Here is a 25,452-nt window from a genome sequence, read left to right on the forward strand (position 1 = left end):
AAAGTACCAACCTATGAACCTAAAAGCGCTCCAAATCTGTGAGATTGCAAGGGCATCTCTTGTTGAGTATTATGAGATTCAGTATTTTAAGTTTTCAGTATTTTGAACTTTCAAGATTTTGGTCTCAGGATTTTGGGCTTTCAAGATTTTTGTAGCACTCCCGTATAGAAAGTATAGAAGGCACACACACTCATGCCTAGGGCCAATTTCGAGTGTCCAATCCACCTACAGCATGTCTTTGGGATGTGGGAGGAAACCGGAGCACCCGGAGGAAACCCACGAGACCACAGGTAGGACATGCAGACTCTGCACAGAAGGCACCCCAGCAGAGAATCGAACCAGAGAACCTCTTGCTGTGAGGTGGCAACGCTAACCGCTGCACCACCGTGGCCGCCCGTGTGTGTGTGTGTGTGTGTGTGTGTGTGTGTGTATATATATATATATATATATATATATATATATATATATATATATATATATATATATATATATATATATATATATGTATATATATATATATATATATATATATATATATATATATTATATATATATTATATACACACACACACATATATATATATATATATATATATATATATATATATATACATATAGTGAGAGAGAGAGAGAGCGAGAGAGAGATAAATATATATCCATATACATAGAGAGAGAGAGAAAGAGAAATACATACAACTTGTCAATGTCCCATTCATCAAAATTTTATTATTTTAGATGAAAAGAACATCAAACATACGGATGGTATGGTACATGTGGATTTGGGAAACTTTTATCTTAACTTTTAGATATTCTAAAGGTTTCAGGATTAGGAGGTGGGATCTGTTTGTTCAAGTGTATACAGGTTAAGATTACAGTAATGGCTAAGTAAGAGTACAGATTCAGTGTTGCTGCTTGTGTCTCTCTCTCTCTCTACCTATGTGTCTTGTGTGATAACTGAGTGTTGACACAGATCACCTCTCATGCAAAATAAGGTCAAAATACGTTAACACACGTATGCAAAGGTACCCAATAGAAGCCTACCAAAACATCAGAGACTTCCCAAGCACAAACCACTTGCACACACTGCAAAGCAAACAGAATCCACTACATCATAACACACATTCCAGTGTCTCAGCAAATAAGCCCCCAAGGCAAAACATCTCAAAACCCAATGTCCTGGTCATAGGTGACTCCATAGTGAGACACGCAGATGTCCCCCTCACCAGGCTGGACAAGGAGAATGTCACAGTCAGCTGCCTGTCAGGATTTGTCAAATCAAGCATGTACTCAAACTACTAAACAACCATTACCATTATGACTCTGTCACAGCACATGTTGGGGTGAATGACTGAGATGTACCTCTCTGGACTATATGAAGTGAGACATGACTGAACTCTCACATTATGTGCCTCAAGCAGGTATGTCCCTAGCCCTAAGCAGCATTCTACCTTCATCCAGGATGATGCCACAATATAGACAAAAAATAATTGACTTAGCTTCTAGAGTCAATACAGAGGGGAATACAGTATCTGTTAGCCTGGGAAGATATGGTTGACGCTGCTTTGCCAGAGATGGTCTTCACCTGTCTGTCTCAGGTTTCAGATACTGGCAAAGGCACTTGCCTTCCCCATAGTAACTTTTTTAGGCAACATCAAATCAACACTATTTCAGACATAAAAAAATCCAGTCAAGACAAAGTAAAGTTTATGCTGCTTAATGACCGGAAACTGCACTCCCTGGAAGCACTCCTTACCTTGGAAGATGTTGACATCTGTACAGACAATGAGACATGGTTCAAGGCCGCAGAGAGCACCCCAACCACGCAAGGCTACAATGCCTTCCACACGTTCAGACCTCAAAATGAGCATGAAAGATCAAAAGGTGGAGCTGCATCCATGTTCATTTAAGTCAAACACACCTCAAGACTGGTTAAGCAACAGGACTCTCTTGAGCTACTCCAACTACAACTAACTATATGTAAACCACCCTACCACATCATTGCAACCACAGGTCCCCCACCATGAACCAGGAGAAGCACACCACGTATGTGGACTTAATCAAGTCACTCACTATACAAAGCAAACAAGAAACACACAGCATTAAAGTTAGATTTATTATTGTATTACATAAAAATCCTATGGAGCAGATGCAGTTTTACGTACTGAATGTGGAGAATATAAGTGGATTAACTATTTCCATGCTGATGCCTACCCTGGGTTCAATGTAACAGTAAGCATTACACCAATTTTAAAGAAAATGTCACGCCTTTAAAAGAATGATCTCAATTTGAATGGTTTGATTTAATTATGCCTGTGCATGATTAGTTGACTAGATAATTGATTTTGTGTATATATAAAGATGATTTTACTTGAGCAATGTAAGCATTGAGCAAGAGCTGTCTCGAAAGCTTTGCTATTAAACCTTTTACATCATTTTCTACACTGTTTGGATTATTTCAGGTCTTTTTTTGGTGCTGATTTTGTTATATTTGGGGACTCTTGCTGGGTGTCTGACAGATTTTGTTTGCTTTGTTCCTGTCACTGCCTGGAAGCATGGAGACAGCTCAGCCAATTATTTGTTTGAATGGAAATAATGGAATTAATGAAAAATTAAAAACTTTGCTGATCTTACAAGAAAATCCTTTTCTTTAGAATTTGCCACAAACAACCATTGCCTTTAATAGTAAGTCAATAATGGTTTACAAGTTATTCTTTCTAATGATGTAAGAACTTTAGAGAAGAAAGTACAAATGTATAAAAGGTTGTAATGGCAGCATTTAAATTCTGAAGCATATCTGGCTATGAATATTGTGCCTAGGGGTTTCCATATAACCAAGATACCCACCTATAGCAGCACATATCCAGAGATCTCAAAAAATGGCAAGAACTTAATCTGAAATTAAGCCGTGACTATATGACTTTAACAAATAATTTTCTTATCGATATTGAAAAGCAGTTAATGACTGAAATAATCCAGTAAGAAAATAAAATAATTTTGTCTAAGAACTTTGATCTGGTTTTGGCTTTATATACAAATACATTGGATTCTCTAACCAGATATGAGAATGATCTAATTGCAGTTAAAAAGAAAAAGTCTTTTCATAATTTAAATGATTTCAGGAATGGTCAAACCTTTTCCTGGCTAAAACCCAATTTAAAATGGGTGAATACTGTATCCACCAATCGGAACAGAGCATTACCTCATGAATGCACTCTCTCATCCATGTGTAAGCTAGATGTGATTGGTCCTACATCAGTGCTACAGGTTACCAAGACAACACCAGGATTGTGACAGGATAGCTACGTCGATATCAACTACTTCAGCGGTAACACTTTTGAGTGTGCAGAGGTCTTCAGAAATACATCTGGAATATACTGCAGGTACTGCCTTTGAAAATAACTCTAATACAGCTCGTGGCAATGATGATACCAGCGTTTCGCTCCCTTTGTGTATCTCTACGCAACTACTGGAGAAGGTCATGAATTTAAATCACCCTCAAGTAGCAAATATCAGGTAACAGGGATCAAGTTATCAGAGAGCTTAATTTGAAAGTTTTCTTTAAAGGTAGTTCCTCTCAGAGTATTAACAGGTACAAAGGGAAAAGCTGTTTTATTCCCATTAGTCAACCTGTAGTGACAGCATTTCAGAGTGTGGGTGAAAAACAAATATATGAATTATTTAATAATGAACAGCATGGTAAATATTATAAACTTTCCAATGCTGAGCTTTTGGCATTAGAACGTCTACAAAGCAATGACACAATTATAATAAAGCAATCTGATAAGTGAGGGGCTATAGTGGACAGAGAAGACTATAATGCTAGGATGTTGCAACTGTTACCTGTTGCTAATGCATATCATTTTGTAGATTATGTACAGAAACTTATTTATAAATCTAAGTCCTATTTACATGATCTTCAAGTTACTAATTCCATTTCTTTGGAGGACTACATGTTTATGGATGTCATTGATTTCAGTTATTTACAGACTACCTAAAATCCATAAAAGTTTAGTCTCTCCTTCAATAAGACCTATAATTTCTGGTACTGGCTGGGTGACACAGTTTATGTCTGTCTTTTCAGAAAATGCACTTAGTCCCACCCTTAAATATATTAAAAGTAATATTAAGGATACTAGGGATTTTGTCTCACAACTATATTCTTGGCACGCAAATCTAAAAGAAGAGCTTCAACAGATACATTCTGATAATTATATCTCCAATACTTTAGATGTAAATTCCTTATTTACAGTCACCCTAATGATTTGGGGATTGAAGCCATTCAGCAACATTCTTCCATGTATACATCTAAATCAAGTAATGCAATAGTAACTCTTTGTTCATTGTTAGATTTAGTATTCTAAGAATTTATTGATCTTTAATGAACAATGTTACCATCACGTTAAAGAAGCTGCAATGGGTACTTTAACAGCTAATACTCATGCACTTTCTACATGGGAAGAACAGTTTATCTTTGATTCTGAGGGTACATATATTTCTAATAGTATGTTTTTAAATGTTTTGTTGATGATATTTTTGCTATGGCATGGTAATTTAGATACAGTATGTGAGTTTTTTTTTAATTTTCTGAACTTCACTACTACTTTAAGTTTTAAATCTGAACTTTCTAAAAATAGCATTAATTTGCTGGATATTAACATATATGTGAAAAATGGTGAGTTAGAAACCAAGATTTCTCGGAAGGATGTTCAAACATCCAGATACTTCAGAGTGAGTGCGTGCACCCCTCACATATATATAATGCTACAGTACGCAGTCAATTCTTAATAGCCAGCAGACTAAATACAGATAGTAATGACTGTACAATTATGAAATGTAGAGCGAGTTTCAAGATGGAGGATACGATGATAATACCCTCTAATTATAATAAGGTAAAACTTACTGGAGAAAGACACAGTATAGCTAAACCTTATTTTTCTATGTCTGAAGCTGATGCAGAACCTTCAATAATGAACTTTCAACAGAAGGTATTCTGTGAAGTTTAACATACATACTATTAGTATTAAAAATATAATTAAACAGAACTGGTCTGCTTTGTGCTCCTCTGATACTGTGAGGGGAATTATAGGAGACCAGACAATCCTTATTTATAAAAAAGATAGAAACTTTAGGCAACAGCTCTGTTTTAAGGATTTTTATATTAGACCTAAACTCAATATTCAAACAAGGGGCAGGTGCCATGTTATGCCTGTCAGTTTTGTAAGTTTATTGATCAGCGAAATGAAGATGAGTATGTCATTACAAAGAAAATATTTTCCTGTAATAGTTTTACTACTTTAAAAAGTAAGACTGTAGTGTATTTGGCTACATGTGAGACATGCTCTTCATTTTATGTAGGCAAAACTAACAGGATGTTGAAGGAACGTGTGACTGAACATCTCTCAGATACACATAGGAAATTACAACAAATGCCTTGGCCAAACATGCGACTAACACCCAGGAAACCCACAGCTTTAAATTTAGAGTTATTAGAGTATTACATAAAAATCCTGGGGGGAGGTGTAGAATTTAAGTGCATTAACTATTTTCTTACTGTGCAATAAAAATGTAGGCCTTAAATCAATAGCTTAAGTGCAATGTTTCCAGTGAAAATAAGCTAATAAACTAGTAATGAGTGAAATCAGTGCAATGATGCAAGTATTTATTACTGTTGTGTTTGTCGTCTGTCTATAGACTTTTATGCATTATTATCATTTAAATGTAGTCTATGTATTGTATGCACATTGAGTCCGAAGAAACACAATTTCTCTCAGTCCGCACTTGTGTGAATCTAAGTGACAAAGTTTACTTTGACTTTCATGCTGATGCCTACCCTGGGTTGAATGAAACAGTAAGCATTAAACCAGTTTAAAAAAAAAAAAAAAAAAGGACATTACGCTTTTAAAAGAATGATCTCAACTTGAGTGGTTTAATAATTATTTAATTATGACTGAGCTTGATTAATTGATTAGACAACTGATATTTGTGTGTGTATATAAAGATAATGATTTTAATCGAGTATTGTAAGCACTGAGGAAGAGATGTCTTGAAAGCATTACTATTAAACCATTTTACATAGTTTCCTACACTGTTTCGATTATTTGACTCCTTTTTGGCGCTTACTCACTGTACAGCCAAACACTTGGACATGGGAGATTTCAACCATCCTTCCATCAACTGGGCAACATACACAGGCATAAACATGCTTGCCCTGAGGTTCCTGGACTCTGTCAATACAAAATGTCCTGGATCAGCTAGTTTGCACATACACAAGGAGCTCAAACGTCCTAGACTTAGTACTCACCAACATGAGGAGGTCAGTGCATTACCCCCTGTTTGTTGCCCTCCCTGGTAAGGTCAGACCATAAATCTGTCCCATTCAAAGTAACACTCAGACTTGACAACCCCACAAGAGCAATAAAAACCTGAAAATTTTCTCCGAAGCAAACTACGGCCTACTAGGCAATGGTATAAAAATGTTCAAACCCTTTGCTAACACAGCCAACAATAACTTGTATAAACAGGAATATACAAATGCCCTGTATAACCACCTAAACAAATATATCAACCTGGCTGTACCTGACCAGATCAAAACCTGGTCCTCACAAAAAACAGGCCACCATGGTGGACCTAAAGTATAAACGTGTTATATAACAAAAGGAAGAAACGGATGTCTAAGAACAAGAGGGAACTTACTCAGCAGAAGAATATCCTCCACAGCTTGAACAAGCAAATCAGATATCCTCTAAAGTTCTCTAAAGCCAGTTACAAAGCTAAATTAGCACCCCTAGCTAAAGATAATCATAAGGCACTCTAGCTGCATCCAAAATCTAAAAGGGAATGCCCATGTATGTGCTGAACTTGTAGTGGAAGGTATTTCTCATACTGAACCGGAGGAAACTGCCAACCTGCTAGCTAACAAATATGGCACAAACTTTACCCCTCTGTCCCCGCCAGCCATACCCCAAAGCATAACATCATTCCTCTACCAAGTATCCCTAAAGAGCAGGTCATATCCACGCTCTCCAAGGGCAAAACATGGCCCCTATGGGACCAGATAACATCCCAGGCTTCTTACTAAACGATCTAAAACAATACCTAGTGGAACCACTTGGCACTCTATCCTCAGCCTGAGCACTAGCTTTGTTCCAGCAGAGAATGGCAACAGTAATCCCTTTGCACAAATAAGGTCAATCAACCAACCTTGGGAACTATAGATCCATAAGCCTAACCAGCCTCATCTGCAAGGCCATGGAAAGCATCATCATGGACCTTATCAACAAGGACATAGGCGACCTTCAAACTCTTGACCCAACTCAGTTTGGCTTTGTTAAGGAAGATCATGCTTAGAGAACCTGGTGGACTTCATAGAGAATGTCACCATAGCCCTGGACAAAGGCAAAACAGTAAACACCACTTATCTTGACTTAGAAAATGCTTTTGACGCAGTCCCCCATTTGGGTATCATTGGGATTAACTCATACATTAGTAGATGGCTAGCCAACTGGCTCACCAACAGAATGCATACTATCAAAGTTGGGGATTCCACTTCTACCAGTAGACCAGTTACCAGTGGTACACCACAAGGATCTGTGCTGGGCTCTCTACTGTTTGGAATCTATTTCTCAGAAGTCCAGACGAAAATAGGCAGCCTGCGGTTTACCACGTTAGTTGATGATTGCAAACTGGCTGTAATCATTCAGTCCCCCAACTATGTTAACATATTAAAAAAGGGGCTAATACAAACAAATTCATGGACTAAAACTAAACTCAAAACAGGGCATTACTATCCTTGCAAATAACAATACTGGCAACACCCCCTTAAGCTCAAACCCAGTGGTGCGAAATTTGAGTACACAGGCTGAAAGCAATCCTTCAATCACAATGTGGCCACAGCGGTAAGAAAAACCTACTACACTGCACATCTCATAAGGAAGAGCATCGAACACAAGATTAAGGATGTTATAACTCTTCTGTACTTGACCCTCATCAGACAATTAATAGAGTACAACACTCCCTTTTGCATGCACCTCACCAGATACCTGCAGCAGCTGGAGAGACCACAAAGGTTTCTCACAAAGAAAATTCAAGGTCTCCAAAACATGACCTACATGGAAAGACTGAAAGCCCTGTCACTGTGCTTTGTATCCTACAGGCTACTGAGAGGCGACCTGTACCTTGCCTATAGAGTAATCTCTGACCCTGCATTAATGGAAATGCTGCAAGTTCGCAAATCAAATGGGACAAAACTCATTGACTCCAGGGATCTCAACCTAGCCCATGACATTAACAAAACATGCTAAAAAGACAGCTATATCTCTCAAAGAATGAAGTTACTCTGAAATAAACTCCCAATTCACATGAAGCAGAGCTCCTCAATGACCCTATTCAAGAACTACCTAGACAATTGGATGGGAGACCGTAAATTCACCATGGGGGTGGCACCTATGTTGCATTGACAGGGGCAGTATGTGCCGATCACAGACTCACTCTGTGAATAACAACCATCTAACCAAGTTCAATTAGGGAACACAGCTATAATATATCTAGGCTTGTAAAGGCCCTAGGGCCTTAGCCTAGTAACCTCCTACGAATCATATAATGTTATGGAAAACTTCAAGTGCAGAGTTAGGGTTAGCATGCATTAGTGTGTGTGTGTGTGTGGTGTGTGTGATGTGTGGTTGTGGTGTTTGTGGTGTGTGGTTGTGGTGTGTGGTTGTGGTGTGTGTGGTGTGGTGTGGTGTGGTGTGTGTGGTGTGTGGTTGTGGTGTGTAGTTGTGGTGTGTGGTTGTGGTGTGTGTGGTGTGTGGCTGTGGTGTGTGGCTGTGGTGTGTGTGGTGTGTGGCTGTGGTGTGTGTGGTGTGTGGTTGTGGCTTGTGGTGTGTGTGGTTTGCGGTGTGTGTGGTGTGTAGTTGTGGTGTGTGTGGTGTGTGTGTGTGGTGTGTGATGTGTGTGGGGGGTGAAGCCCATCTGCTTACTTGACTAATGGGTCCTAACCCAAACCCTGTACTTAACATTACATATGTCTCAATGTGTATTGGGGTTTTGGTAATCAGCTCACATTAGTTTCCTTTTACAAATTTTTTTTTTTTTTAGTTGTGTTAGTTTTTCATTATATTGCTTTTTGAAATGCTGGAATTAATAACCAATGTGTCTATGTTTGTGCATTATGATTAATCAGCATATACATATTTATCACTTTACTATCAAAATATCGAACATGTGAACATAAACCTATCAAAAATGCGATTCACATGTTCAATGTTCACAACAGTAAACAGGCTGAAATATCTGAACTACTGCAACCAAAGTCCAATTCGACTTCTGCAGTAGGAAATCCCTGAACAGCAATGAGTACGGACAAGATCCGTACTGCAAAGAGCTGACAGTGATATGTTTTGCAGGGGGCAAGCCCCCCTGCCACTTACATATTCCAACTCCGAAATCGTACTGCAGTGCGGAAAATGGTAACTCTCCTATTTGCAATGGTCAACAGCAATATCTCGACAGGGACTGCACTATCGACCATCAGCATTTGACATTCCAACTGCTGACTACATGACTTTCTGCATTTTATATGACGGTCACGTCAGTTTCAGAGACACCACTTTCAAATAAGTGATAGTAAACCTATTTATCATGTTGTATGTGTGCATACATTATATTTATTTACACACACACACACACACACACACACACACACACACACACACACGCACACACACGCACACACACGCACACACACACACACACACACACACACGCACACACACACACACACACGCACACACACACGCACACAAGTAAAAGCCACGGATGCACTGGTGTCAGAAGCTATAAAAATCGTATTATATTTTACCCATCCAAAAGGAAAATAGCTCTCCTGGCATTTAAAATTAAGAGAAACAGCACCCTCTCTGTTTTCCTCAACACATTTATGCACTCTGTTGATCCTTTCCCATAATAGGCTGCACGTGAAACAACAGTTAAAAGATGTAGGCCTCTATGAAGCTGAGATTCAAATACTGAGCATCAAGTATCTTCCCCCTAGTGCATCTTTATGACAAGCCCCACCTAGGCTAAGGAGCTCCATTCCTGCAGGGTCTTCAGGCCAACTTGGCTTCTGACTTAACACTTGACTTATCACTTGGATGATCCTCTGCTTGAGTAACTAACTTCAAGTAAACTGGTTCCAAGCTTCCTCCTATATACAACTGTCAATTAGAGTCTTGATAGCTAGTTTATACAGGCAGATTACAGACAAACACTGTGGTAGCTTGCCATTTACAAGATCACTGAAGCTGAATACACATTTACATGTATATGTGCGTTTATAGATAGATATGTGTGTGTCTGTGTACATACTGTGAAGGCTGCCAGCCCAGATAGCTGGAATGTTCTAAATAATTCTGTTATTTGTGAATAGTAATATGGTTTGTATGCTTGTCTTAGAAATATAAGAAAACTATATGTTATGTGGTGAGCTTCAACTGTATGTTATGGGCTGAGCTTCAACAATGTAACCACACTGCACCCTGCTAGAGAAGAGAAGAAATGTATATGGACTATATGCCTATGCAAATGTATGTTTTCATGGTAGAAGTTGGAGCATACAGAGCTAACTTGCAAACTCAGAAAAAAAGTAGAGTTTAAAGATGTGCTATGAAGTTGGTCAATATAGCAAAAAGAGACAGAATGTCTTCAGCTAGAAATTCTTTCTATGGTCTGAAAACAGAAATAATTTCAAGAGTAAAAACATTTAACTGGTTTTACAACTTCCAGTTACAAGCAACTTTTAAAAAATAAGTATTTGTAACACAGCTGTGTTATATTTTAAGTTCCTGTTAGCCTGGGAACTATAGGCAGAGGTGACAAGAATGATGCAATCTGAGATACCCAACAGTAATGTTTGATAGTAATTTAACTACCTCAGAGAGCGAGTCTGTGCGTTTAGGATTTGTCTCTGGATCTGTAAACATTCATTCAGCACTTGCATTTGCCTGGCTCTGTAAGCAAGTTATTTAGAACATTGCTTCTCTTGGAGATTTTTTATTTATTTTATTTTACATTTGTTAATCTGGAAAGTCTGACTGGACACACATCCATTTTCAGTGGAGGCCCGGGGAGAAAAGCTCCAATAGCATGTCATAGAAAAATTACACAAGAATATCATACGGAGATATAGGTTCCATAGAAACATAAGTTATGTATAGATTAACAATTCATTTAGTAAAGTCAGCATACAGTATTCTAGTAGTAGGGTTTATACAGAATATAAAATATCAACACAAGAAAATTTTTTTTTTTCTTTCTGAATTAGTACTCTCAATATTTTGTTACAGAAATAACCAGTGATTATTAAGCTTTACAGTGAAAGGAATTAGAGGACCTTTAGTAGAATCCTTGAACATAGTATTGGTGCAAATTAACCAGGGGAGTAGCATCATCAAAACCAATTGTGGGTTCTCAGCAGTTTCTTAAATTGAATAGTGGAGGTATTGGAAGTTATTTGGCTAGGTAGTGAGTTCCAGATTTTGGCAATACTGCAGGCAAAGAGAGATTTGCCAGCATCATTTGTGTGTCTGATAACGCTTATTAGGTTCTGGGAACTAGATCGTAAGGCTCTGGTAGGGATGTTGGGGTTAATTATATTTCGAAGTGCAGGTTTTTTTTCTGGAAGGCAGACGAAATTATGCACTATTGTGAGTTGATTAAAAAGAAGTAGTTGAGGTAGCTTGAGCCAATTGAGTTGGTTAAGGGCAAGACAATGATGGGATTTGTATAAGGTTTCAGTAGCAAACTTGGCAATTTTGTTATAACAAGATTCCATTTTGTTCATATCACTCTGCCGGAGATTAGTAACGATGGGAGAGGCATAGAGAAGGATGGATAAGAGATGAGTTCTTGCAATAGTAGCTTTGGTTTGTTTAGTTATAAAGTGTTTGTTCCTATAGAGAAGTCCAAGTTTTTTTTATTAACTTTCTTAATGGTTTGTGCTATATGGATGTCAAATTTGAGGTTATTGTCTATTTCTACACCTAAGAGTTTAGTGTGTGCAGTTGGAGTGATTTGAATGTTATCTTTGGAGTGAATGGTGAAAGTGTTGAGGAGGGGGGGGAGCATGACCTGGGCTGTAAATAATTAATTTAGTTTTTTTTGTAGTTAAGAATAAGTTTGATGTTTGTGAACCATGTCCCCTTCTGCCCAGACTATATGGTCGAAATCACTGCCACGAACCACCCTTTATCAACTACTTTAAGGCTCTTCCTAAAGGGTGACCAATATTAATGTGTAATGTTACTGTTATCCAAATTTAAGTGTGACCAGAGATAGATAAGAATGTATTAAGATCAGCCTAGATGTTTTCTGTATTTATGTGAGACTGTCCTGCAATGTTGTTTTAAAGTATTCCCTGCAATTCTGAACTCTGTTGTCAATCTGTTGAGTTCTTGAGTATGGTCTTGTGCTTTTAATATTTATTACTAAACATATATAAACCTTTTAATTGTGGCTGGTTTGTTTAGGGATGTTTAAGCTCTAAGGGTACTTGCATATGTACTTGGTGACACTGTACAGGCCACTCACATACCTTAAAAGTTTGGTCACACTTAAATGTAGATAACAGTAACATTACACATTAGAATTGGTCACCCTTTTGGAAGGACCTTAAAGTAGTTGATAAAGGTTGGTTCGTGGCACTGCTTTCTTCCTTATAGTCTGGGCAGAAGGGGACATAGCTAGTGAACCTGTGCCAGCCTTCCCCAGGAGTGTGTGTGTGTTTGTAAAGTGTCTGTGTGCGTCAGCTCCTTGGGCGGGGACACAAAGCACTGGCTGGACAGAGACGGCGCTGGAAGTTTTGGCTTGACCACTCGGCCGAGATACTAACTCTATACCTGTGCCAGTGGGGAGTCTTATTGGGGATCTGGAGAGACAGAGAGAGGAAGAAACCAGCCCCAGACTGTGATCTCTGTGCACTTAAGGGAAATTGTACTTTACTGTGTGTGTACTTGTCATCCTCCCAATGTGCACATCCATCACTGGTGCTAGTGGTGAGGATTGAGGCTCCTTGATTACTGGGCCAGTGTAGGGGAGTCACATATTAATTGTTTGGGAGTAGTGGGATAGCTACATCACATATTCATTGGTTGATAGTGGTAAGATAGCCACATCACATTTAATTGGCTTGTAGTGGTGTAGATATTGAATTCCTGTAGCTTGTGTACAGTGATCACTTAAGGTGTTTTGTACTCTAAATCAGCCATGCAGTGAACATTCAGAGTTCATATCACTACTGCTTTATTTCTTTTGTTAGCTTAGTTAGTCAGGTAGAGCAGGCAAGCATGTCAGCAGAGGAGTATGGCAAGCTGACAAGTAGCCAGTTAGCTATGTGCCAAACTAAAGGAATGGTGTATGCCAACCTGACTAAAGCAGACATGATTGCAGCTTTAGTCACAGCTGCATCAGAGAATAGCAACCAGGAGGACAATAAGACTGGCCATGGAGATGTATAACTCTCAGAAAATGGACAGCTCATCCTTTCCACAGAGGACTTAAAAATCCATCTGGAGCTAAAGAGATGCGAGTTGGAGATCAAGCGTTTAGAAATAGAGGCAGCAGAGAGACTGAGGCATCTAGATACTGAGGAAACTGAGAAACTGCAACTTCTAAAGGCTGAGGAAGGTGAGAAACTGTGATGCCTGGATGCTAAGGAGAAGGAGAGGAAGAGGCAACATGAAAAGGAGATGCTGACCCTTCGCCAGAGTCATGGAGGTAATGGGGGAGGGACTAACTGAACCCCAGAAGCAACAAAGGTCAATAAATTTCTTCCACAATTTACAGAGTGGGATAATTTTGATAGTTTCATTCATATGTTTGAGAGGGTATATAAACAGTATGATGTTGACCAAGGGCTCCGAGTACAGTTCTTGACCCTCTTACTTCATGGTAAAGCTGCAACTGTTCTTTCCAAACTGTCTGATAATGACTGCTTAAATTATAATGTTGTAAAGAACTGTCTGCTAGAATTTTTTAAGTTAACACCTGAAGCTTACAGGAAAAATTTTCATGAGCAAAGACACAAGGCAGATGAAAGTGTGTGTGAATATGTTTATTTTCATACATGGATGGAGTGGATGTCAGGTCACCACTTCTGAAGGGCTAGCTCACCTTTTGGTGAGGGAACAAGCCCTTAACAACTGGCCTGAGGACATGAGAATCTGGTTAGCTGATAGACAATGCCTTACTGTAAACGAGTTGGGGAAGAGAGGAAACCTATATCTAGCAAGCAGGGCATCAATGCACAAGAAAATGAGACACCCAGTGCTGCTCACGGGTCTAAGGGAACCCATGGTGGGCAGCCCAGACTGCCCCAACAGAATCTGCCAGTAGCAGGAGAAGCCACTAGTCCAGGTATATGTCCAGGACCTAGGGTTAAATGTCTTAAATGCAGCCAGTGTGGCCATGTACCATATAGATGTCCACGGAGGCAAGGTGGGGAACAAAAGGTGGGAGAGACACTAAGTGGGAATAACAAAATGCCAACAGTAGGTTCTCTTGAGACAAAAAGGATACCAAACTACCACCCTGCAGATGTCATGACAGGGAATGATTCTGATAATGCAGTACCACATGTTCATGCAGTTACACTCAAGTCAGACTTGGAGACAAGCATGTGGGTCTAGTAGCCTGGGGGAGACCAAGACAGACCGCACACTTTCAGCCAACACTGGTGAGGTGGTTATTTCAGGGAGGGAGCTAACCTGTAGCAGTGATACTGAAGGTGAGTCAGCAACTGCTTGTGGATACTGATGTTCCCTTGGACAGAGGGACTGCAAGTGCAAAGGTGAGTAGTAGTACCCAGGCTGACAGGGAGGCACCGCGGTCAGAGGATACCATACTTCCTGTGGAAGGGGAGCTGGGAAGGGTTAAAAAGAGAGAGAGGAGAGAGGCTCAGCTCTCAGACCCTACATTACAAGGCCTGAGAGAGGTAGCTAGACAGACACCTGATTCTCAAGGGAAGGGGGATTCTGTATACTGGGACAAAGGGTTACTGTACAGAGAGTGGACGCCTGAGGGAGGGCTAGAGTGTGAGAGAATACAGCAGTTGCTCATGCCCAGAGCCTACTGTCTGGCACTTCTAGCCACAGCCCATGATATTCCCTTTGCAGGTTATATGGTCGTAAAACTTACAAACAGACGCATTATGCAGAATGTCTATTGGCATGGGATTTCCAAAGATGTAACAGGGTACTGCAGGACCTGTGAGCAGTCCCAAAAGGTAGGCAAAGCAGGAGACAAGGTGACAGCTCCTTTGATGCCTTTGCCTGTGATTGAGGAGCCATTTCAGAGGGTACCTAAGGATATTGTGGGACCTCTGAGTACCCCAAGTTCCACAGATAAAAGGTATATCCTAGTGTTAGTAAATTATGCTACACAATACCCTGAGGCAGTGGATCTGTCCTCTATTGAGGCAGAAAAGGTGGTAAATGCTTTGTTTGAGATTTTCAGCAAGGTAGGTTTCCAAAAAGAAATACTGACTGACAGAGGTGCTAATTTTATGTCAGACCTGCTGACTTGTCTGTGGAAGTACTGTGGGGTGAAGCACCTAAAGACCACCCCCTACCATCCCCACACTAATAGTCTTGTTGATAGGTTAAACTCTATAGTCAAATCCATGCAGACCAATTTAAAAGGGACTGGTACAAATGTTTGCCCCATCTGTTTGCTTCCAGAGAGGTACACAAGGAATCCACAGGTTTTACACCCTTTGAGTTGTTTGGGTATAGGGTGAGGGGACTTCTAGATTTAATTCTAGATGAGTGGATAGATGACTGTGACTCCCACAAGGAGTCTGTTGAGGCACATGTCCTAAACCTCAGGACAAGACTCTGGGAACTCATGGGCTTGACCCAAGAGAACCTGTAGGAAGTCCAACAGCAGAAAAAGGTCTGGTATGACAGGAATGCTAGAGCTGGAAAGTATGCTGTAGGATAGCAAGTAATGGTTCTCATTCCTGTCAGACACAATAAGCTGCAGGCAGCTTGGGAGGGACCCTACAAGGTGGTAAGGAAGGTCAACTACATGGCAGAACTGCTAGGGAGGAGAAAGGGGCACTAATTGTACCATGTTAACATGATGAAATCTTACAATGATAGGGAGGCCCTTGTGCTGAGTATTTGCAGTGCATTGCAGGAGGAGTCTGAGGGAGATCTGGTGACTCACCTCCTCAGTAAGGCTTAGACAGACACCTCAGTGGAAAGGGTAGCAATGTCCCAGCAACTATCTCCTACCCAGGTTCGAGAAATCCGAACAGTGTTATAGTAGTTGGGGGACATGTTCAATGGGAAACCAGGGTGCACCCACCTGGTGAAGCACCGTGTGGATACAGACCCCCCCCCAAGGCCTATTATAGGGTTGCCTGAGAGAGTTAAACTGAGGGAGGAGATGCAGGAAATGTTGGAACTATGGGTAATTAAGGAGTCCAGCAGTCCCTGGGCTTCCCCAGTGGTGTTGGTACCAAAGAAGGATGGCAGCACCAGGTTCTGTGCAGACTACAGGAAATTAAAGAGTCACACAGAGTCAGATGCTTACCCCATGCCTAGGACAGTTGAATCCCTAGAGCAGGTGGGTGGGGCTAAGTATATTGCCACCACTGATCTTACCAAGGGTTGCTGGCAGGTGCCCTTGCCTCCCAGTGCAAGAGAGAAGTCACCCTTTGTGACTCCTTTTGGCATGTATGAGTTCACAAAATGCCCTTTGGGATGAAAAATGCCCCAGTGACTTTCCAGAGGCGGGTAGACCATATCCTAGCAGTAGATTTTGCCCTTGCTTACCTACATGATATTGCCACTTACAGCCATTTCTGGCAAGAGCACCTTCAGCATGTCAGGGAGGTGCTGGGCAGGCTACAGAGGGCAGGGTTGACCAGTAAGCACAGGAAATGCCAGGTGGGTATGGCAGAGGTCTCCTACCTAAGACAAAGTGGGGAGTGGAAAGATCAGATTAGAATCTGCCAAAGTAGAAGCCATTCAGGCATGGCCTGCACCAGTTACCAAAACGCAGGTTAGGGCTCTTGGGAAAGCAGGGTACAACAGAAAAATGTGTCCCCATTTATAGTACCATAGCTACTCCCCTCACAGACTTGATAAGGAAAAACACGTCAGATAAGTTAGTGTGGACCCCAGCATGTGAGCAGGCATTCCAAAAGCTTAACGCTTTGGGAGGATCCCCTGTGTTAGCTAGTCTAGGTTACAGCAAAGAATTTGTTGTGCAGGTGGATGCTTCAAACCATGGGGTGGGGCTGTACTTAGATTTCTTCAGAGGGAGAAGAGCACCCAGTGGTTTATCTCAGTCGTAGGCTCCAACCCAGGGAGGAATGTATGTAGCTGTAGAAAAGGAATGTCTAGCCATACTGTGGGCACTGCAGAAACTCCAGCCTTATCTGTATGGAAGAAACTTCACTGTAGTTACAGACCACAGTCCCTTAACACTGTTACATTGAGCCAGCCAGCAAAATGACAAGTTACTAAGGTGGAGCCTAGGACTGCAAGTATATGATATGACAGTGCAACACTGCAGTGGGGTAACCAATACCAACACAGATGAGCTCTCAAGACAGGGAACGGGATAAGGTATTCCCAGATAGGTTCAAACCTCTCAAGTGTTTCTCAAGGGTTACTTGAAAAACTAGCTGGAGTTCTCGTGGGAGGAGAATTGTCAAGTCTGCCAGCCCACCTAGCTGGAATTTTGTAAATAATTCTATGTTACTTGTGAATATGAATATGTATGTTTGTATGCTTGTCTTACAAATGTAAAAAACATACAGTTTAACATAAGACATAGTTATGTGCTGAGCTTCAAAAATGTAACCACAGTGCACCCTGCTGGAGAAGAGCAGAAATGTGTATGGACTATATGCCTATGCAAATGTATGTTTTCATGGTAGAAGTTGGAACATACAGAGTTAATGTACAAACTAGGAGAATATAAGTAAAGAGTTTTACAATCTGCTATGAAGTTAGTTAATACAGCAAAGAGAGACAGAATGTCTGCAGCTAGAAATTCTTTCTATTGTCTGGAAACAGAAATAATTACAGGTTTCAAGGGTAAAATATTTAACTGGTTTTATGACTTCCAGTTCCAGGCAACTTCTGAAAAATAAGTATTTTTAACACAGAGGTGTTATATTTTAAGTTCCTGTTAAGCCTGGGAACTAAAGGCAGAGGTGACGTCAAAGATGTAATCTGAGATAACCCAGCAGTAATGTTTGATAGTAATTTAAGAACTATCTCAATGAGTGAGTCTGTGCATTTTGTATTTTCCTCTGGACCTGTAAACATCCATTCAGCACTTATTTGCCTGGCTCTGTAACTAATTTAGGACATAGTTTCTCTTGGAGATAGACAAGAATGTCGCAAGATCAGCCTAGGATATGTTCTGTATTACTGTGAGACTCTCCTGCAATGTTGTTTTAAAGGATTTCCTGTGATTCTTAACTCTGTTCTCACTGTGTTGAGTTCTTGAGTATTGTCTTGTGCTTTTATTATTTATTATTAAATACATTTAAACCTTCTAATTATGGCTGGTTTGTTTACAGATATTTTTATTTTTTTTATTTATTTTATTTGCAGTTGGTTTACCAGGATAGTCCATTGGGCCAAATGAACCCGTTTTCAATGGAGTCCTGGGGAGAAAAGCTCCAAAACTAAAAAGGTTACAATAGGTTGTTCTTAATAGTTGCACAAATTATACTCTTATACAAAGGTTAAAGATACAGAAAAATAATTTGCAAGTAAATACTTAATAGATAATACAGACTAAAAGGAAATTTAGCATGAAAATATTGAGAAATAATATCATATTCGGAAGCAAACACTTACGGGGTGTGGCTTAGAGCATTATATCCAATTTTCATAGGGATAGTAATATGTAAGAGTTAGGGGTGAATAACAAGGAGAGTTGCAGGAGGAAACAGAGGAAGGAAGGAAGATGGAATTTGCAATTAATATGTAAGAGTTAGGGGTGAATAACAAGGAGAGTTGCAGGAGGAAACAGAGGAAGGAAGGAAGATGGAATTTGCAAGAGTAAGTTATGTGGGGTGGGAGCAAGAGCATTCCCACTGAGTTACAAGATGTGAATGAAGAGATCTTTTAAAAATAAAATGGTTGTGGGTGGTGCGAATGGAAGGTGGTAGGGAGTTCCAAAGGCGTGCAAGGCCATAAGACAGACTATTTTTTCCTGGGGGACGAGTTGGTTTATATACTTCTAACAGATTTTGATTGTTGGATCGTAATACTCTATCAGGAAGGTGCATTTTAAAAGCTGATGAAAGGGAGGGACAGAGGGAAGGGTTGAAAATAAGCTTATGTGCAAGATTTAGTTGAATATATGTGAGATAACTGGGTAGCTCTAGCCATTTCAGTTTTTGGAGAGAGGAACAGTGGTGTGTGGAGGACTTGTAGTTGGTAGCGAACTTGGCAATTTTGTTGTAGCAAGATGAAAGTTGTGTTTTTAGAGAGGACTGTAGATTAGTTAGGAGTGTGTGTATGTGTGTGCGTGTGTGCGCGTGTGTGTGTGTCAGCTACTTGGGCAGGGACATGAAGCACTGGTTGGACAGAGAAGGGGCTGGAGGTTTTGGCTTGACAACTCGGCTGAGATCTTAACCCTATAGCTGTGCCAATGAGGAGCCTTATTGGGGATCTGGAGAGAGGGAGAGAAACCAGACCCAAACTAACTGTGATCTCCGTGTGCTCTTAAGGGAAATTGTACTTTACTGTGTGTGTACTTATCATCCCAGTGTGCACGTCTCTCACTGGTGCTAGTGGTGAGGATTAAGGCTTCTTGGTTACTGGGCCAGTGCAGAGGCATCACACACACACACACACACACACACACATTTTATATATATATATATATATATATATATATATATATATATATATATATATATACATATATACATATATATATATATATATATATATATATATATATATATATATTACACACATACACACACATATATATATATATATATATATATATACATATACATATACATATATATATATCTATATGGTTCTACCTGACATAAACAAAACCCCAAAACACCGACAACACAATCACCCGAAACCACATAACCGACAGTACAAAACACGAAACCCCACATGCCCGACACGAAATAACCGACGGTACACAAACACGAAACCTCATACACTGCACACACCACAATCACAACAATCAACATACAAAACACATTCCTGTCCAAAACCACATACACAACACAAGCACACCAAAATCCCTACAAACCCACACATACACAACTACCTACAACCCTAACCCAAACCCTAACCCTAAGGTCCGTCACTACAGACACTTACCTGACCGGCTCCCTAACCCTAACTCACTTATCCTGCCCCTAACCCAAACACAATCACTACCGACACTTACCTGACCCGCTCCTAACCCTAACTCACTTATCCCGCCCCTAACCCAAACACAATCACTACCGCACTTACCTTACCCGGCTCCCTAACCCTAACTCACTTATCCCGCCCCTAACCCAAACACAATCACTACCGCACAATTTCATTCAGCCTTACCTGCACATTGACGTTCTTATGAGCCGCGACTTTAACTACTTCGGTTTTCAGATTTCGCGCTCTGAGGCTTCAAAATTTTCTGTCGGTATATATATATATATATATATATAGAACCATATACACACACTCACACACATATATATATATATATATATATATATATATATATCAAAGCCATTATTTTAGCTGACTGGGTTTAAAGTTGACATCTCTTTGGAGACAGATGGTCAACAAAACAGTTGACAGTTATGAGAGACTGCTACATTACTAAGGTGGGGACAATCCCATTTGCCTGGTACTGTGTGATCTCAGAGTTATTCTAAGTAGCATGGGGTGGGTGTGGGCATACTCTCTTAAAACTGCATGCTCAGAGGTTATGTCTGATAGCATCCGCATTGTGCGTTTAACTTTAATTTTCTCTCAGCATTAGGCACAACAACATTTGTATGTTTCATTTTTAAACTACAGCCACATATATAGGATCTAAACTACAAAGCTGAATTTCATTAATTCAGCTTTTCAGTTGTTGTTGTGTCTTTCGGCTTTTCCCGGTTAGGGGTCGCCACAGCGGAACTCCGGTCCGCTAATGACTGGTAGTTGATTTTTACATGCCGAGTTACCAGCCCTGATGCACAACCTTCAATGAAGGCACACCCATTCATGCATGTCTTCAGCTTTTCAGTACAGCTAAAAATACTACATTGAACCACAACTAAAACTATGAAAAGTTACTAAAAATAAAAAACAAATAAAAAATGAAAACAGTATTTTTTCAGGGGAGCAAGTCCCCAGCATCCATCCATAACCACATCTAAGTTAATATACAGACACTAAATGCACAACAGTGGGGGGGAAATGGCAACTCCTGTACTCCACTATGTGCAGTCTCCCACAGAACACCCACAGCATTCCAAAATGATAGCAGTGCAAATAAATCTAACACATGATTTGCTTACATAGCTATTAGCAAAATAAATGCACAGTCGAAGAACTGCATATGTTGACATACTTAGCATCAGTATCATGCAAGAAATGTAAACTTCAAACATATGCATTTAAAATATATGGAGTCAAAAAAGTGTGTGCATCTAATTTATTATATATATATATATATATATATATATATATATATATATATATATATATATATATATATATATATATATACACACACACACACACATACACACACACACAGACACACCCACGTGTGTGTGTATAAGTTGAAAATTAGATTTCTGAAACTACTTTAGTCAACGGGCATGTGGTCTAAAGGTAGTTTTCAACTGGGTAGAATGCCGAACCAGAAAACATTGACTACACCACATCGATGGTGTAGTGTAGTTCGATATTATGACTGGCATTGTGCATGGAGATCACGGTTCAGTGAGGAACAGGGAATTAATTCCAAAACGAAAAAGATGAGCACGCTGGTAAAGTGAAGTAGTGCAAAATATCAAACAAAAAAAAGCAGCAAAGCACATTTCACAACGTAAAACTTTTAATTAGATATAAAAAGACATTAAGCACTCACCATACTGTTACATGTTTGTAGTCCATCTCGCCCTTCATTCTTACACATGGGTTTGGAGCCGATCCTCGGCTCCAACTCGGCCTATTACAAAGCTCAAAATCTTCTAGTTGGCTCGTGGTTAGGTAAGTATCCAATGGTCCACCAGTACAATACCCAGATGTTGTTTGCTGCTAAACTATAGAAAGTTATCCAGAAAGAACAATAATGAAAGGTCTCCACCTGTAATGGAAAAATTATCCTGTCTCCAGATCCTTCCAAGATGGAGGTAGGAGGGTGGGTTCATAAGAATGAAGGGCGAGATGGACTACAAACATGGAATGTTATGGTGAGTACATAACTTCTTTATGTTCTGTAGTCCTATCTCTCCTTCATTCTTACACATGGGACAGCGTCCTTAGCACCTTATTCTTGGGTGGCTCACGGAAAGATGCAACTGAGTACCGTGGAACCAAAGGAGGCTCTACCCCTAGAAGTCAAGTCCAACTTGTAATGAGTAATTAAAGGTGTGAGGGATAGCCCAAGTCGCAACTGCACAAATATTATTAATTGGAACCCTGGCTTGGAAGGCTGCAGATGTAGACTGGGATCATGTAGAGTGAGCCTTAATCTTGAATGGCAAAGGCTTTCCTTTGGAGGAATAAATGAGATACAAGAAATCCAATTTGAAAGGGTCACTTTGGAGACCTAATCTAGAGTCAGAGAAGGATACAAACAATTGATCTGATTTCCTGAATTCCTTAGTCATGTGCAGATAGAACCGTAATTGTCCGTGTACATCCAACTGATGAAATCTGTATTCTGCTGCGCTGGAATGATTAGGGAAGAACACCGGCAGCTCTATAGTTTGGTTCAAGTTATTATGAGAGCGCACTTAGGGATACAAGATGGATTTGTGCGAATAGATACGCTATCTTTGTAGAAAAATCAGATAAGGGGGCTTGATAGACAGTGCTTGTAATTCTGATACTCATCTAGCAGATGTGATGGCTACTAGAAACAAGGTCTTCCAAGACAGAAACTTGAACGTGCACGAATGAGCAGGTTCAAAGGGTGCAGACGTAATTTTGGACAGGGCAAATTTTTAGATCTCAGGAAGCTACTGGTTCCTGAAAGGGAGGTCTCAGCAAGGTAGTACCTTTAAGGAAGGTTTTACACAATCTCTGTGACTTCAGGTTAGACTCATGTTGCCCCAAATGAAAATTTCATATTGCTACCAAATGGGCCCTAATTGTGGCAACAGCAGATCCCTGGTGAAAAAGTTCAGACAAAAATTCTAAAACCACTGGAATGGATGCAGTTTAAGGGTCAACATTCCTTCTTCAGCCCAGATAGAATACCTTCTCCATTTGCTAGTGTATAACTTTCTAATGGAGGGTTTATGAGGAGAGGTGAGATTGTGGGTCACAGCAGGTGAAAAATCATGAAGCCTGACTAGGGATGGAACTGAAGCAGCCATGCTGTCAAGTTGAGGGTGTGGAGGCTGGGGTGAAGAGAGCCTGACATGTGCGTCAAGAGATCTGTCACTGGGTCCAGAGTCCACGGATCGTCTAGAAGATGAGGCCCAAGAAAGGCGAACCAAATCTGACGAGGCCAGTAAGGAGTGATGAGAATCAATTTGCTTCCCAACAGTTTCGCTTTCTGAATCACCTTGGATATGAGAGGAAAGGGGGGGAAAGCATAAAAGGAGACCCAGCTGCCAATTGTGAACAAGTGCATCACTCGGTGACTCCTCTGGTGGGGGAATAAGGGAAAAGTAGCTGCTGCATTTGGAGTTGATCAGACTGGCGAAAAGGTCACAGCAAGGCTGTCCCCATTTGCAGAAGATCTGTTCCGTTATTTCCTGCTTCAGAGACCACTCCTGAGGTATCGAGATTGCCCAGCTGAGTTTGTCGGTTATCACGTTGGTTGTCCCTGGGATGTGTGTTGCCACTAGAAAACACTGGGAAGATATTGCCCATTTCCAAACCCGAATAACCTCCCGACAAAGGGAGCAAGATCTAGTTCCGCCTTGTTTGTTGAGATACCATACCACCGACATGTTGTCTGACTGGATTGCTATCGTCCCAAGAGGAAGAAGGTCATGAAGTGTTTGCAATGCCAAAAGCACCGCTCTCATCTCTTGGACACGGATATGCAGGTGAGCCTTGTGATCTTGCCATGTGCCTTGGACAATCCTGCCTAGATAATGCCCCCCCCCCCATCCTATCTGTGAGGCATCCGTGGTCACAGTAGCAACGGGTTGGTGAGGAAAGAATGGAGTGCCTGTCTTTAGTTGGTTGGGTTGAATCCACCAACAGAGGTCTTTTTTGCAAGACTCTGTTAAGATGATGTGGTTAGATAGAGGCAGTTGTTGAAAGGACCACTGGGACGATAAATGCCATTGAAGAATTCGCATATGCAATCTGGCAAGAGGGGCTAGCATTATGGTGGAGGCCATGGTCCCTAAGAGTTTTAGCACGGTCTTTGCCTTGACTTTTTGAAGGGGAAGTAGAAGAAGAACTTGTATGAGGTTCTGTGCTCTTTCTGCAGGAAGACGAGCTAACATGGCGACTGTGTCTATTTCAGCGCCTAGAAAAGTCACAAATTGAGAGGGCGATAAGTCCGACTTTTCACAATTTAAAATAATCCCCAACTGAGCACAAAGTTGGGTTAGTGGAATCTCTGGTTTGAAGGAGTAGATGCATGGTGGGGGAAGTCAGGAGCCAGTAGTCCAGGTAAAGAAACACTTGGAATCCTAGACGTCTCAGGCGAGCTGTCACTACTGCCATACATTTGGTGAACACCCTGGGGGCTGTGGTGAGACCAAAGAGCAGAGCACAAAACTGGTAGTGACTGGCTCCCAGCCGGAAGCGCAAGTGGCTACTCAAAGCTCTGTCCATTTTTATAAGGTAGTATGAATTTTGGAGGTCTATTGAGCACATCCACGTGTCTTTCCCTAACAGAGGGAGTATAGACTGCAGTGCCACCATCCAGAACCTGTCCTTTACGGAGTTGTTTAATTTGCTGAGGTCCAAGATGGGCCTCCAGTCCCCTGTACATTTCAGCACTAAAACGAATCTGGAGTAAGTTCTAAATCCTACCTGGTCTGCGGGGATGGTTTGGATGACTCTGTTTGCAAGCAACTTGTTCACTTCTAGAGTTGCTTGATCCCTGGGATTGGGTGGAACATCCAGGATCCTCTTGGGAATGTGAGGTGGAAGAGAAAAGGGTATGGAATAACTTCTGGTGATAACTCTTTGTACCCATATGCCTTGGGTGATGTTTAGCCAGGTTTCTGGATACAAAGAAATGTGATCCCTGACTGGCTCCAGAGAAGCACAG

General features: G+C 40.6%; 1 protein-coding gene across 3 annotated transcripts in view; it reads right to left on the minus strand.

The window, feature by feature from the left end:
* The window catches only part of SORBS3 (sorbin and SH3 domain containing 3), a 1,673,489-nt gene that overhangs the window by 1,471,203 nt on the left and 176,834 nt on the right, over positions 1-25,452 (minus strand). The window lies entirely within an intron of this gene.

The sequence above is a fragment of the Protopterus annectens genome, chromosome 9.part0, assembly GCF_019279795.1.
Source record: "Protopterus annectens isolate FY-2018-M chromosome 9.part0, PAN1.0, whole genome shotgun sequence".
NCBI lineage: Eukaryota > Metazoa > Chordata > Ceratodontiformes > Protopteridae > Protopterus > Protopterus annectens.